Here is a 12,269-nt window from a genome sequence, read left to right on the forward strand (position 1 = left end):
TGAAACCAGACCTAGTTAAAGGATTTTGGGGGATTAATGTAAAGTCGCAGCAGAGCTGGGTCTACCTGCACATGTAGATTAACATCCACAAAGTAATAGGTTTTTGGGTATTCTCGTACCCTTGTAAGTATTGTCCTAACTAGAAACGGATACAAATATGCTACATTTAGGAACTGCAGTAAGTGTGTTTCATGTCAGGGATGCCCCTCATAATAAATAAAGGTGTAAGAGAAAGGTTTTATCTAAGGATAAAATATTTTACATGTGAAAAAACAAAATAAAGTTACTTGTGCCAAAGGTATATGTATTAAGACATGCGTTCTTCCCCTTTGAAAATCTGTAAACAAATATTTTATGCATGTAAGCAATTCTAAAGCTGACAAAAACTACCGTGAGTACTCCAGGGATTCTTTCTGAATCCCATAAAATTTGGAGATGTGCCCCAGACATAGAAGCAGTCTTAAAGACAGACCCACATTTCTGACTTTGAAATCAAGGGTTTCATATGTAGTGCATCGAGTGGAGCACTTTCAGACGAGTAGTAATGACTGGCAAAATATCTCAAAGTAACAAGATCATGTACATTTTATTTTTAAACCAATAAATTAGGGTCTACCAAATACTAGTATGTTTTAAACAATCTTGCATGTTCAATATTTGATGTAATCAAGCATTATTTAAAGGCTTTTTTCAAACTGGCCTAGGTTGTGGTGCCTAGTTTGTGGGGTGTCAGCCTAGAGTATGTTCACATAGGTTCACAGATATGCTTGGTGAAAAACTGTTTAGTGTGCGAGATCTCTTGAACACCCTCCATGCATGCAATACTACCGGGGGGTTACTTTCCATTCCCTACTACTGATGTCGAACCTTCACCCTGAGAGGCAGTGGGTGTGTTTGGCATAGAGTCTGCATTTTACAGAATATTATTCTGTAAGCTAGCCAATGCCGTTCTCATGAATGGTGCTATTGAGTGTAGAGAAATAATATCTTCTCCCAGTCCTTTGTTTCCAACAATCTCCAACAGTAGGCATTTAAGGATGTTGATTTGATAATATGAAATGCAACTGGTCAACCTAGTATCAAAATAAAAGCAATTGTGATAGACGCAATATGTCACGATGTGAATTAAATGAGAACAATTAACACATACAGTGACGATCATGTAGAAAAAATAAGCATTGAGAAAATAATTTGCATATAGTAAAAGTATAAGACATAGACAAACATGGAATAACTCAACATAACCACTTTTTGTGCTCAGTGAAGTGTGAACACGTGCTAAAGATCTTAAGTGACAGCTTGTAAGCATGATTGATTAAAAGAACAACAGTAGACAATATACAGAAGTTAGTAATTGCAGAGAGCAGTGGAAAGTTCATTGTAATTAGTTCAATCCATTGAACTGTTTATTAACATTTATGTTCGCAAATATCTTGGTGTGTGTTGACGTTTCATCCCTACAATAGTTTAAGGAGTCATCATCAGGACAAAGTTTCAGTGCAAGCTTTGTTTGATGATGTCAGCTGAGGTTCTGAAATGTATTGTAACACTATTAGCTGGATGGCCCCATTAAGCATAATATAAGCCTTGTTGATTGTCGTTTTTAATTTCCAGTTTAAACGTTATGTTTATTGTATGAACTATACTGCCTAAAAGAGTTTCAGGCACGTCAAGCCAATTAGTGTTAAATTAGCGATTAATACTGAACAAATAATTAAAGGAAAGTGATAGAAGGGCTACACTGAGCATATGTGATTGAAGCACAAAGATGAATGCAAATTAATCGAATGCTGGTTGAAACATTGAGAATGAAGAGGTTTCAAATTGAACATCAGATGGGGTAGTGTTTTAACAACTACTTAGAGAACTAGTTTGTTAGTCATGTGAAAAAACACATTTATCACTCCAATTCTTTTGTAGCACAATCCAGCTCAATACACACCATGAGCCGCTCCACCATCCTTTTATACGTCCTTTATGTGTACTTCTGTTAAGGGAGAAAAAAATATTTTTCCATATCCAGCTTTCCTATCTTTCGAGCCACATCTTTCATTAGTTTACCCCTGTATTTCTCACAGTTATATTCAGCAGTTTTGATAAACCATCTTCAGTTGTTAGTGTTCAGCTTTGATCACTTAAGGTACAATACAGAAACTGAAAGATAGATACATGACAGCAACCTGAGACTACACATAAGGTGGGACTGCAGGAAATAGGCTAAGGAGTAAATCAGCTCTTACCCCTCCTTCAAATCATCAAATCAGCAACAGATGGGAGGTCATAGATGGGAGGTCATAGGAACAGATGGGAGGCATAGGATTTGTGTGACTTTGAGTGCTGCATGCTGAACAGAAAGTACACATTCACCAAATAGCAAGCTCATAGCAAATGCAAGCTACTCCCTCACATCCCAGACACTCACTGGCCCATTTTAAATGTAAGTCTTTGAATTCAAGTGTTCAAAAATCCCACAGAGTCAGAGTAGCTATCAGCTAACACGATTTACCTCCAGCCTATAAGATGTCATCACCCTAGTAATTTTTATCTAGCTAAAAATATATAATCATATCTTCAGAACTGAAATAATATATTAAAAATCCATGTTTGATTCGTATTGAGGCAGACTACACACATGCTGTACGTTTTTCCGTAGTCACTGCCACCCAAGGTTAGCAATGCAGTTAGAGTTTTAATTTAGATTTGCTTTCATGGGAGAAGACTGTTTGCAATAGGCAACCTGTAATGTGACAGTCTAGGCCACAGAGATATATTTTTACTGCAGAAAAACTTCACAATTGTCAGAATAGGTTCAGGGACTCAGGGCTCACAAGGATCACTGGTCCTTAATCGTGGTGATTGAATCTGTTAAACTCTAGTGTTCCATGGTTTTCCTACTACGAGTCCTGAAAACAGAGCAACAACTACAGGCCTTTTTGCAATGTACTCCCTGGGTAGTGGGTCAATCAGCCCCAGACTTACTCATGGAGGTGGTGTGAGGTTAAAAACTCAGAACTCAGTAACACACAATAAAGTTTAAAATTGATTTTCTGGATAGTTCATTATTTTAAGTAAGAAAAGGTATTTTAGTCTATGCTCAATCCAATATTGAGCAAGGACTCAAACAGCAATACAGGAATAGCTGCAAGGTGTGCTCAATGCCTCTGTGAGCACCAGTAAAATGTAACCTAGTGATCGCTGTAATGGTGCCTTTAATCCATGGAGGACATTCAGAAGTCACAGTTGCCTAGCTCCCCCGACGTCGCCAGGCCCTGTCTCTTCTTAGATGCCTCTGCTGATTGCAAAGTGGTTCCTGTGTGGCCCAAGAGACTTAAAGGGTCTTCCTCCAAACAAAGCTGCCACCTAAATGTTCTCCCCCCATCTTCATTACTGTTGAGGTAGAAGTTTAATGGGGGGTTACAGTTGTTCCTGTGGTGTGCACTCTAGCACCTCTGGAGAAAAAGTTAAATCAGAGTTTACAAAGTGCACTTTCATGAATGCCAGCACAGATGTGGTACAGAGTGCGGGACTCTCCGCTCACAGTTTAACTCAGATGAGCACACACTTGTGGGAGCAATAAGAGGCCATCAGGAACACATAGTAGCCATCACCAGCACTGTTTCTCACTGTAGATAGCGGGTAAATTAGGTCAATAACTGCAACCCCAAGGGACTTTCCCAGGTGAGGGAGATCGGGAGGGGCATCTAGCCCCTCACAGTTGAGGTCAGCCAGGACATGAACACACCAGGTGTTTAAGAATGAAAGGTCAAAGAAAGGGGGAAGTAACCTAGACTTCCGCGGTAAACTGAATAATTAAAAAAATCTCTGAGTACAAATAATGTAACATCAAAGAAAATTTATTACATCATATATTTCTTTAAACATATTATTCCAGACATCTGCATGTAAATTTCTTTTAAACATGTAATTCCATATATCGGAATTACATTCATCTAGATAGGTGCTCCTAATAAAAAACAGTGAAGGTGCTGAGGTGCAGGTGAGTGAAGGTGATATATACAGAATGTGCAAGAAGTGGTCAGAGGAAATGTTTTGTGGAAATGTAGTGGCTCCTGTGATCAAGGAAGCTCTGTCGTCTTCCGTAGAATTTTTTCTATTCGTATAATCCAGTTTTTAAGGTATGTCGACGTTTCGACCCCGTGGTTATAGGTAAGTCAAGAAGGGGTCATCAAAGGGACAATGAAATTTAACTGGTAGCACCTAAAAATCCAGTATATGAAATAACCATCTGGTGGTCAAAGGCATCTACGAGATGGTGGATGTCCCGGGGTCTAAACTTATTCCGAGGAAGGTCGCAATGCCAAAGAGTGCCCGAATTATGCAAGGCTCATGTGTTGAGTATAATGCTGATTCCAGGATTCTATGTTGACAATTAACCAGGAGCGCCGGAAACCTCAGGGGTTCAAGGTATTTATTGCTGCTGTCACTGCCAGCCAACTGCCGTGCATGTCGCAGTGGGGACCGTAGTCCAAATTGATTAGAAAATCGCTCCGATCATACAAGATGTATCGTGTAACATAAAGCCGCGGCACGTCGTGTGTGCGATTCGGCTTGAGCCTTACATAATACAGGCACTCTTTAGCATTGCGACCTTCCACGGAATAAGTTTAGACCCTGGGACATCCACCATCTCCAAGATGCCTTTGACCACCAGATGGTTATTTCGTATACTGGATTTTTAGGTGCTACCAGTTAAATTTAATTGTCCTGATGATGACCCCTTCTTGACTTACGTACAACCAAAGGATCGAAACGTCGACATACCTTAAAAAGTGGATTATACAAATAGAAAAAATTCTACGGAAGATGACAGGGCTTCCTTGATCACAGGCTCCACTACATTTCCACAAAAAAATTCCTCTGACCACTTCTTGCACATACTGTATATATCACCTTCACTCACCTGCACCTCAGCACCTTCACTGTTTTTTATTAGGAGCACCTATCTAGATGAATGTAATTTTGATATATGGAATGACACGTTTAAAATAAATTTACATGCAGATGTCTGGAATAATATGTTTAAAGAAATATATGATGTAATACATTTCCTTAGATGTTACATTATTTGTACACGGAGATTTTTTTAATTATTCAGTTTACCGCAGAAGTCTAGGTTACTTCCCCCTTTCTTTGACCTTTCATTCTTAAACATATTTATTACCCTGGTCATAAGGGTTAGAGGGTAATTGCCTCATAAGTTCACTTCTGAACACACCAGGGGCAGGCCCACAACCTGTTTTAGTGCTGATCATCCCGTGTGCACTGCAATGTTAGTGTTGCTTGTGGTTTCTTGAAATGGCCTCTTCTCTGGGCAGGCCTTCCACCAGATAACTACAGTTAGGCTCTCCTCTGGGCAGTCTCCTCTTGCAAGGTCACCTCTAGAGTCCTCCCAGCTGCAAGGCAAGATCTTCATCCACAGTCAAACTCTAAAGTGTTCCTCTGTTCATCAAGCTTGCTCCATGTCAAGCCAGATGCTGAAGTTAAAATAAATAAAATACAAATTTGTTTAGATGAAATGTAAATTGTACATGCTAAAAAAGCCCCCCCCTGAATATATCATCAAGGTAAGCACAGAGAGGGGAAGGTAGATTTACTAGTCTAACTACACAACCACATACCTTGATGATATTGGGTAAGTCAATATCTTGCTTGCTAAATTGTTGAAGTCGATATTCTTAAGACTGTACCATGCCACACTTGGCTATGATATCAGGACATGCATAAGGTCGAACTTGTGTAAACTGAAAATGCAAATCTCAAATGTAAGCGGTGGAAAGTTTTGTCAACTTTTTAGAATTGCATGCTTATGGTTTATCAAATTAACTTTTGTAACACAATAAGGGGGAAGGAGGGGAAATATTTACCATTGGCCTAGCACGCATCCTCCACAAAATAAGTCTTTAACCAAAAATAGTGTGCTGTTCCGCTACTGCACCATGATGTCAACTTGACGTTTGGTTCAATAAAAGCCATATATCAAGGGGAATCCTTATTTGAAGAATTCAAGAGCCCTCATCCACCTAGGTGGCATGCTTCATCACCAGGCTAGCTCCTCGCTGGCTGGGTGCTGCAATACCCTACAGGCTCGCAAGAACTGGAGCTCTTTAGTAGAGATCTTCTCCCTGCCCCAACTCTCAACCACCCAACTAGGGCAGTGGCTTGAGCTCAGGCAAAACATCGAGCTAAGGGGATCATGCTTGTTTGGATCACTACAGATATACACCAGAAAGAACTTACCTTGACTTATTTTTTGATGTCATAAGTTTTCCCAGCCCTATAGGCTGTTCAAAGGGACTGCTTCTTTAGATATAACTCCTAATTTGCCTTCTGCCTACTTAACATCTGGTTTTGTTGGTGGGTGGTTGGGTATATTTGAGAATTATGCTTGTTTATCAGTTAGATACTGAATTGGAGAGGCAGATAGCCAGACAAATACAACTTAATCCATATGTTGCCAAACCATCCAATACCTCTGAAAGACTGGTAGGGCATGGACAGGACCAAGCACAGCTCAGGTGAAACAGCATGGCATGAGACCTGCCTGGGCAGATCTACAACCCTTTCAGGGGCACAGACCTGTTGAAAAACCAACAAAAGACCCTGTGGGCTAGTCTTCCGCTTATTTTAATGACAAGATTGTGTTTATTTATTAGAGTGACCCATTTTATATTGTCATGGATTTCAAGCATGGGCTGGCAATATCTTGAATGACTGGTGAACCTGAAGGGCTGGTGAAGTTCAAACAGAGGTAGTTCATATGTAGCATACATTTACCTGGTTCTTTCCCATCTTTAAGATGTACTGGTCCAATAGAAAAACTCCAGAATTACCCAAAAAGATGATGTATCTTTTTGAAAGGGGGTCTTGAGGAGGGGGGTTGAGCGAGAAACTATCTGGAGCTGGCTATGAATATTCTATTGTTGCGGGGTTCTGTGTTTGTGGTAATGTGTTTTGTGCATTTTTGTATGTATGGAATGTTCAAGGGAATGAGCTTTTATTATCTAGGGCGCTCTTCTTTGGGAGGATTGATGGAGGTTTTGAAATGCGATGAACTATGGGCTGTTGGGGCTGTTCGTACCGGTTTCTCTTGCTCAATATATTGCGGTTTTATTGACAATTAAAGTATGTGTTGAATGTTTCTGGTTTTTTTCAATTGAGCTGAAAAGAATTACCAAACTCATTGGCACAAAAGTGGTTTTGTTGAAAAGGTAATTGTGACAAGTAGTGCACACTTCATATAACTGGCAACCCATTACTTACTGGTACAACTGACAAAACAATTTTTCATACGGTAAATTGTTTATCCATAATTTTTTTTAAAGTAGGATATGATTCCATGTAAGCCAGTTTATGTTTTTAAACCTTTGTCAGATACTATTCCACTTGAGCTAATACGATTTCTAAAGAGAAGTTGTGTTTTATGACCTGCACTGAATTAAAAAAATATGCTTGAAAGCCTTCGAAATTCACATATAGGCCCTCATTACGAGCCTGGCGGTCTATGACCGCCAGGCCCGCGGTCGGCGGGAGCACCGCCGACAGCCTGGCGGTGCCCCGCAGGGCATTCTGACCGCGGCGCTTTGGCCGCGGTCAGAAGAGGGAAACTGGCGGTCTCCCGCCAGTTTCCCGCTGCCCCATTGAATCCTCCAAGGCGGCGCAGCTTGCTGCGCCGCCGAGGGGATTCTGACACCCCCTACCGCCATCCTGTTCCTGGCGGTTCGCCCGCCAGGAACAGGATGGCGGTAGGGGGTGTCGCGGGGCCCCTGGGGGCCCCTGCAGTGCCCATGCCAATGGCATGGGCACTGCAGGGGCCCCCGTAAGAGGGCCCGCTCAGTATTTCACTGTCTGCATTGCAGACAGTGAAATACGCGACGGGTGCTACTGCACCCGTCGCACCTTCCCACTCCGCCGGCTCGATTACGAGCCGGCTTCATCGTGGGAAGGTCGTTTTCCCCTGGGCTGGCGGGCGGCCTTTTGGCGGCCGCCCGCCAGCCCAGGGGAAAACTCAAAATACCCGCCGCGGTCTTGCGACCGCGGTACGGTATTTTGGCGGCTCCCGCCAGGCGCGCGGTCACCGCGTCCGGCGGGAGTCATAATGACCCCCATAATGTCAAGTCAAATGCAAACAGTATAATCGCCAACTCAAAGTAGGAGTGTACTTCAAACACATTATGGGCTGGATGGAGTCTATTGACCCGACATGAATGAGCACCATATGTCTCCATCGTTTCATGTTTGGTGCTAGTGCAGGTTTTCATCGTGATACATAATAGTAGGGCTAGGCTTACTGTTAACTAAAACAAAGATATTTGTACCTGGAGATTGGTTCATATTATTTTTTTGTATTGTAGGTATGTTTATATATCTCTTCATGGCCCGAATGAAGTGCTATATGCAACGCCTTATTATAGTGTGGTGCCAAAATATATGCCGACATAAATATTATTTCTAAATATTGCCTACACACATACCACTCTATTAGATTTAGTAGTAGAAAATGTGCACAAAGTAGGGCATTCTTTTTGTAAATTATATTCAGGACACACTATTTATGTCAGATAATATTTTGTTATACGATATTCTGGCAAACAACCCACTAGAACACCCCCAAGGCACATTTGCTGCAGTCAGCAACCTTTATTTACCGGAGGACAACTGCTGATGATCTAAATTACAAATTCTTTCATCTTTGTGTCAAGGGCTTGCACATATTGGAAATGCGCTCTTGACAAACTAAGCAACTACTTCTACTAGGAATCATAACTGACTGGGATATTTTAATACACATGTTACAAACACAAGGCACCATCATACTAGGGTGGCCTTGGGGGACCAGGCTTACAGCAAAACTCATGAGCTATGACCAGGGCCACTGGAATAATGCAGGATGGAAGGTCCAAATTATACAACAGGGTTGTTTAAATTATGAGGTGAAGAAAGCAAATTATGCGGCGGTGTAATGCGCAACATTTCGTGATATTATTACTTCATTATTTTATTACCTTTACACATGGTAACACTGTCTGGCCATCTATTTCACCTTATTTGTATTGGTGTATTATTCAAATACAGCAATAACCAGTAGAAAGATGACCATACAATATTTGCAGTGGGCTTCCCACTGCCACCTTTTTAGTAACTTTTGAGCTGTTTGAGCTAGAAAAATATATATTTTTAAAATCTACAGATCATGGATTATGTGACAAATGAAGCAAATTCATATCTGTGCGGAAACTGCTGGGGCTGCAGAATCGCATAATCCACTGGCCTTCGCTATGACCGATAATTAGCTGTGTAGAAGGCGGAAGCGGTTGGCAAACCTGTATTGCCATAGAAGGAATCATCTGTTCGACTGGCAGCTATTTATCAATATAGCCCCTAGGTTAGCCATGCCTGTAAATATACTTTCAGCCACACTGTAGAATTTGCAAAGTCTGATAATCTACAGTAGCATGTAAGGACAGCTTCGAATTATGGTCATCTGAGACTCACCAACAGATTAGCCCAAGCTCAGCATAGTGCTTTTTCTCATTACAAGGAAAAGAAGTTGTCCAACCTCAACACTTTATAAATCTCAGGATCTGAAAACATGTTATCATGCCAGGGAATGAGGTTTACAATATACCTTTTTATTTTCTGCTGATTTGTTTTAGAAAGAGCACGCATTTTGATGCAAACTCTTCAAATCGATCCAAAAATGTAACTTTGAAATGATCAGTTGGGTGAGTTTTCGTAAGTCTGCATGGGAGCACAGACATTTCTTTTTAAGTGTGTTGGTACTCTGGTAATTTGAATTAAAATTGTGCATTTTGCACATGGTTTGTGATAGATTTATTGGGGATTATATTTCCCCAGTAGCGGTTAAAGTCAGCTTCGTAAATGTTCTTGCTAAAGTTCGTGTTCATTGTGGTTAATAGGTGTGTGAATTGATCTTCGAATTTAAGACTTGACTCCTGGGCGTTGTATATGATGCGAAAATGTACTGTGAGTGAGAAGTTGAATTTCAGACTAAGGTCCTCATTCCGACCCTGGCGGTCATAGACCGCCAGGGTGGAGGCCGGAGGTAGCACCGCCAACAGGCTGGCGGTGCTACATGGGCAATTCTGACCGCAGCGGTTAAGCCGCGGTCAGAAAAGGGCAACCGGCGGTTTCCCGCCAGTTTACCCCTGCTCAAGGGAATCCTCCATGGCGGCGCTGCTTGCAGCGCCGCCATGGGGATTCCGACCCCCTTCCCGCCATCCTGTTCCTGGCGGTTGTTACCGCCAGGAACAGGATGGTGGGAACGGGTGTCGTGGGGCCCCTGGGGGCCCCTGCACTGCCCATGCCACTGGCATGGGCAGTGCAGGGGCCCCCTAACAGGGCCCCATTAAGATTTTCAGTGTCTGCCTTGCAGACACTGAAAATCGCGACGGGTGCCACTGCACCCGTCGCACCCCTTCAACTCCGCCGGCTCCATTCGGAGCCGGCTTCATTGTTGAAGGGGCTTTCCCACTGGGCCGGCGGGCGGCCTTCTGGCGGTCGCCCGCCGGCCCAGCGGGAAAGTCGGAATGACCGTCGCGGTCTGTTGACCGCGGAGCGGTCTTCCGACTGGGTTACTTTGGCGGGCGGCCTCCGCCGCCCGCCAAAGTCGGAATGACTCCCAAAGTGTCATTAGTTAAAATGATGGGGGATTTAGGGTGGCATTGTTTATGAATACTAAATCTACATCTGGCAGATGTATTGATGCTGTCCTGTTGGAGTGTCATAAGCTCTTCCAGTAGTAATTAAAAAAATCTGTATTTTATTTCAAATTTTGGTAAAGCGCTGTCAACTCTCTGGTGGCCTCTGAGCTCTTTGTGGTTTGGGTACATATAAGAGGGAGTGGAAAGTGGTGTTATACTACATTTGTCACAATGAGTGGAGAAGAACCAGTTGATTCTGATGGGCAGTACCTCGTTACAACTCACCATTGAATATGTCTCAATCATGATGACAAAGCAGTGAAAGATCAAGTTTCCTGACAGCCTGTTTAAGGTGGCATCTGACTGTGCAGGACGTAGGGTGCAACTTAAGATGCAGTTGCAGAATGCTGTCATGGAGAGGATATGATAAGCTAAAAAGTTGAAAGGGTGAGTCTTAAGGATTTTCTCAATTTGAGATTATTATTCCCCAGTATAATTTGGATGTGGAGCAATAACTCCTTTTCTCTTGCATCTAAAGTGTCTGGTCGTTAGTAGTCACTCTAAGGCACAGCTTCTTGATGTTTGGTGGGGGGGCAAGGTTTTCAAGATAGTTATGTGAGCGGCCATGGAGTCGTTGGAAAATGTGATTGATGACTGGGATGGGACAGTCTGAACTGGCATGTATTGTTATACATTTTTGTTTATTTTTGTGGTTTTGTTTGTGTGTAAAGCTTGTATAACTCACAAATTTCAGGAAAAGTGCTTCCCAGTTGGAAGGTGAAAGATTCCTTTTAGGCACCTCTTTCTAGTCGTAGGCAGATAATGCAATATGCGCAATATAGTAATACAGGCTATAGAGTGCTTTTGATTCATTACTTGGGTTATGAAACATATTGAGAAAAGGTTTAAGTGACGATATGGAGAAGAATGCTGGAAAATTTGATATTTTCAAATGAGTGATGCTTACCTCACATAGAGGTGTGCGTACCTGTATTGCGAGGTCACCTGACTAGATCAAGTCCAAGAAATGAGTCTTTAATACAAATTATTATCACTTTAATGCAAAATTAATTTAAAGTCCCCCCTCAAATAGATTTCCAAAGCTGGTAACTGGTAGCAACCTGCAGAAACATGGTCAGTCTACAATACATATTGAGAGCATACATAAGCCCCCCCCCCCCACACACACACACACACACACTTTGATTAGCACAATCCAGGTAGAGATAATAGGAAACTGGCAGTAGATCCTGTTTCGGCAAGCATTACCTGCTTTATTGGTACCTATTTCAATAGTTTCCACTCCCCGCCCCCTTGTTATCTCAGTAGAGGATGCCAGTGCTGCTATCCTTAGAGGCATGTGTTCTGTCTTTTGTGGGAGACAGAGGTCTGATGTAATTATCATGATCCTCAGCAGAACCACATAACTGTGGGAGCCCACAGTTATTTTCCAAACAGTCCCCTTACTTTTAATGCCTGACATGAATCGGATATTCCCTAGTCTGTGGTGCCAAATTCTTGATACCTCCAATACCTCATTAGGATTTTGATGATTCCTCGCCTCCTGTGAATCCTTTTAGTGTTGCA

The 12,269-nt window shown here is 42.2% G+C and overlaps 1 protein-coding gene across 1 annotated transcript in view; it reads left to right on the forward strand.

Moving 5' to 3' along the window:
- The window catches only part of LOC138300900 (protein Wnt-4), a 166,207-nt gene that overhangs the window by 124,243 nt on the left and 29,695 nt on the right, over positions 1-12,269 (forward strand). The gene's annotated exons all lie outside the window — the stretch shown is intronic.

This window comes from Pleurodeles waltl, chromosome 6 (genome assembly GCF_031143425.1).
Source record: "Pleurodeles waltl isolate 20211129_DDA chromosome 6, aPleWal1.hap1.20221129, whole genome shotgun sequence".
In the NCBI taxonomy this organism is placed as follows: domain Eukaryota; kingdom Metazoa; phylum Chordata; class Amphibia; order Caudata; family Salamandridae; genus Pleurodeles; species Pleurodeles waltl.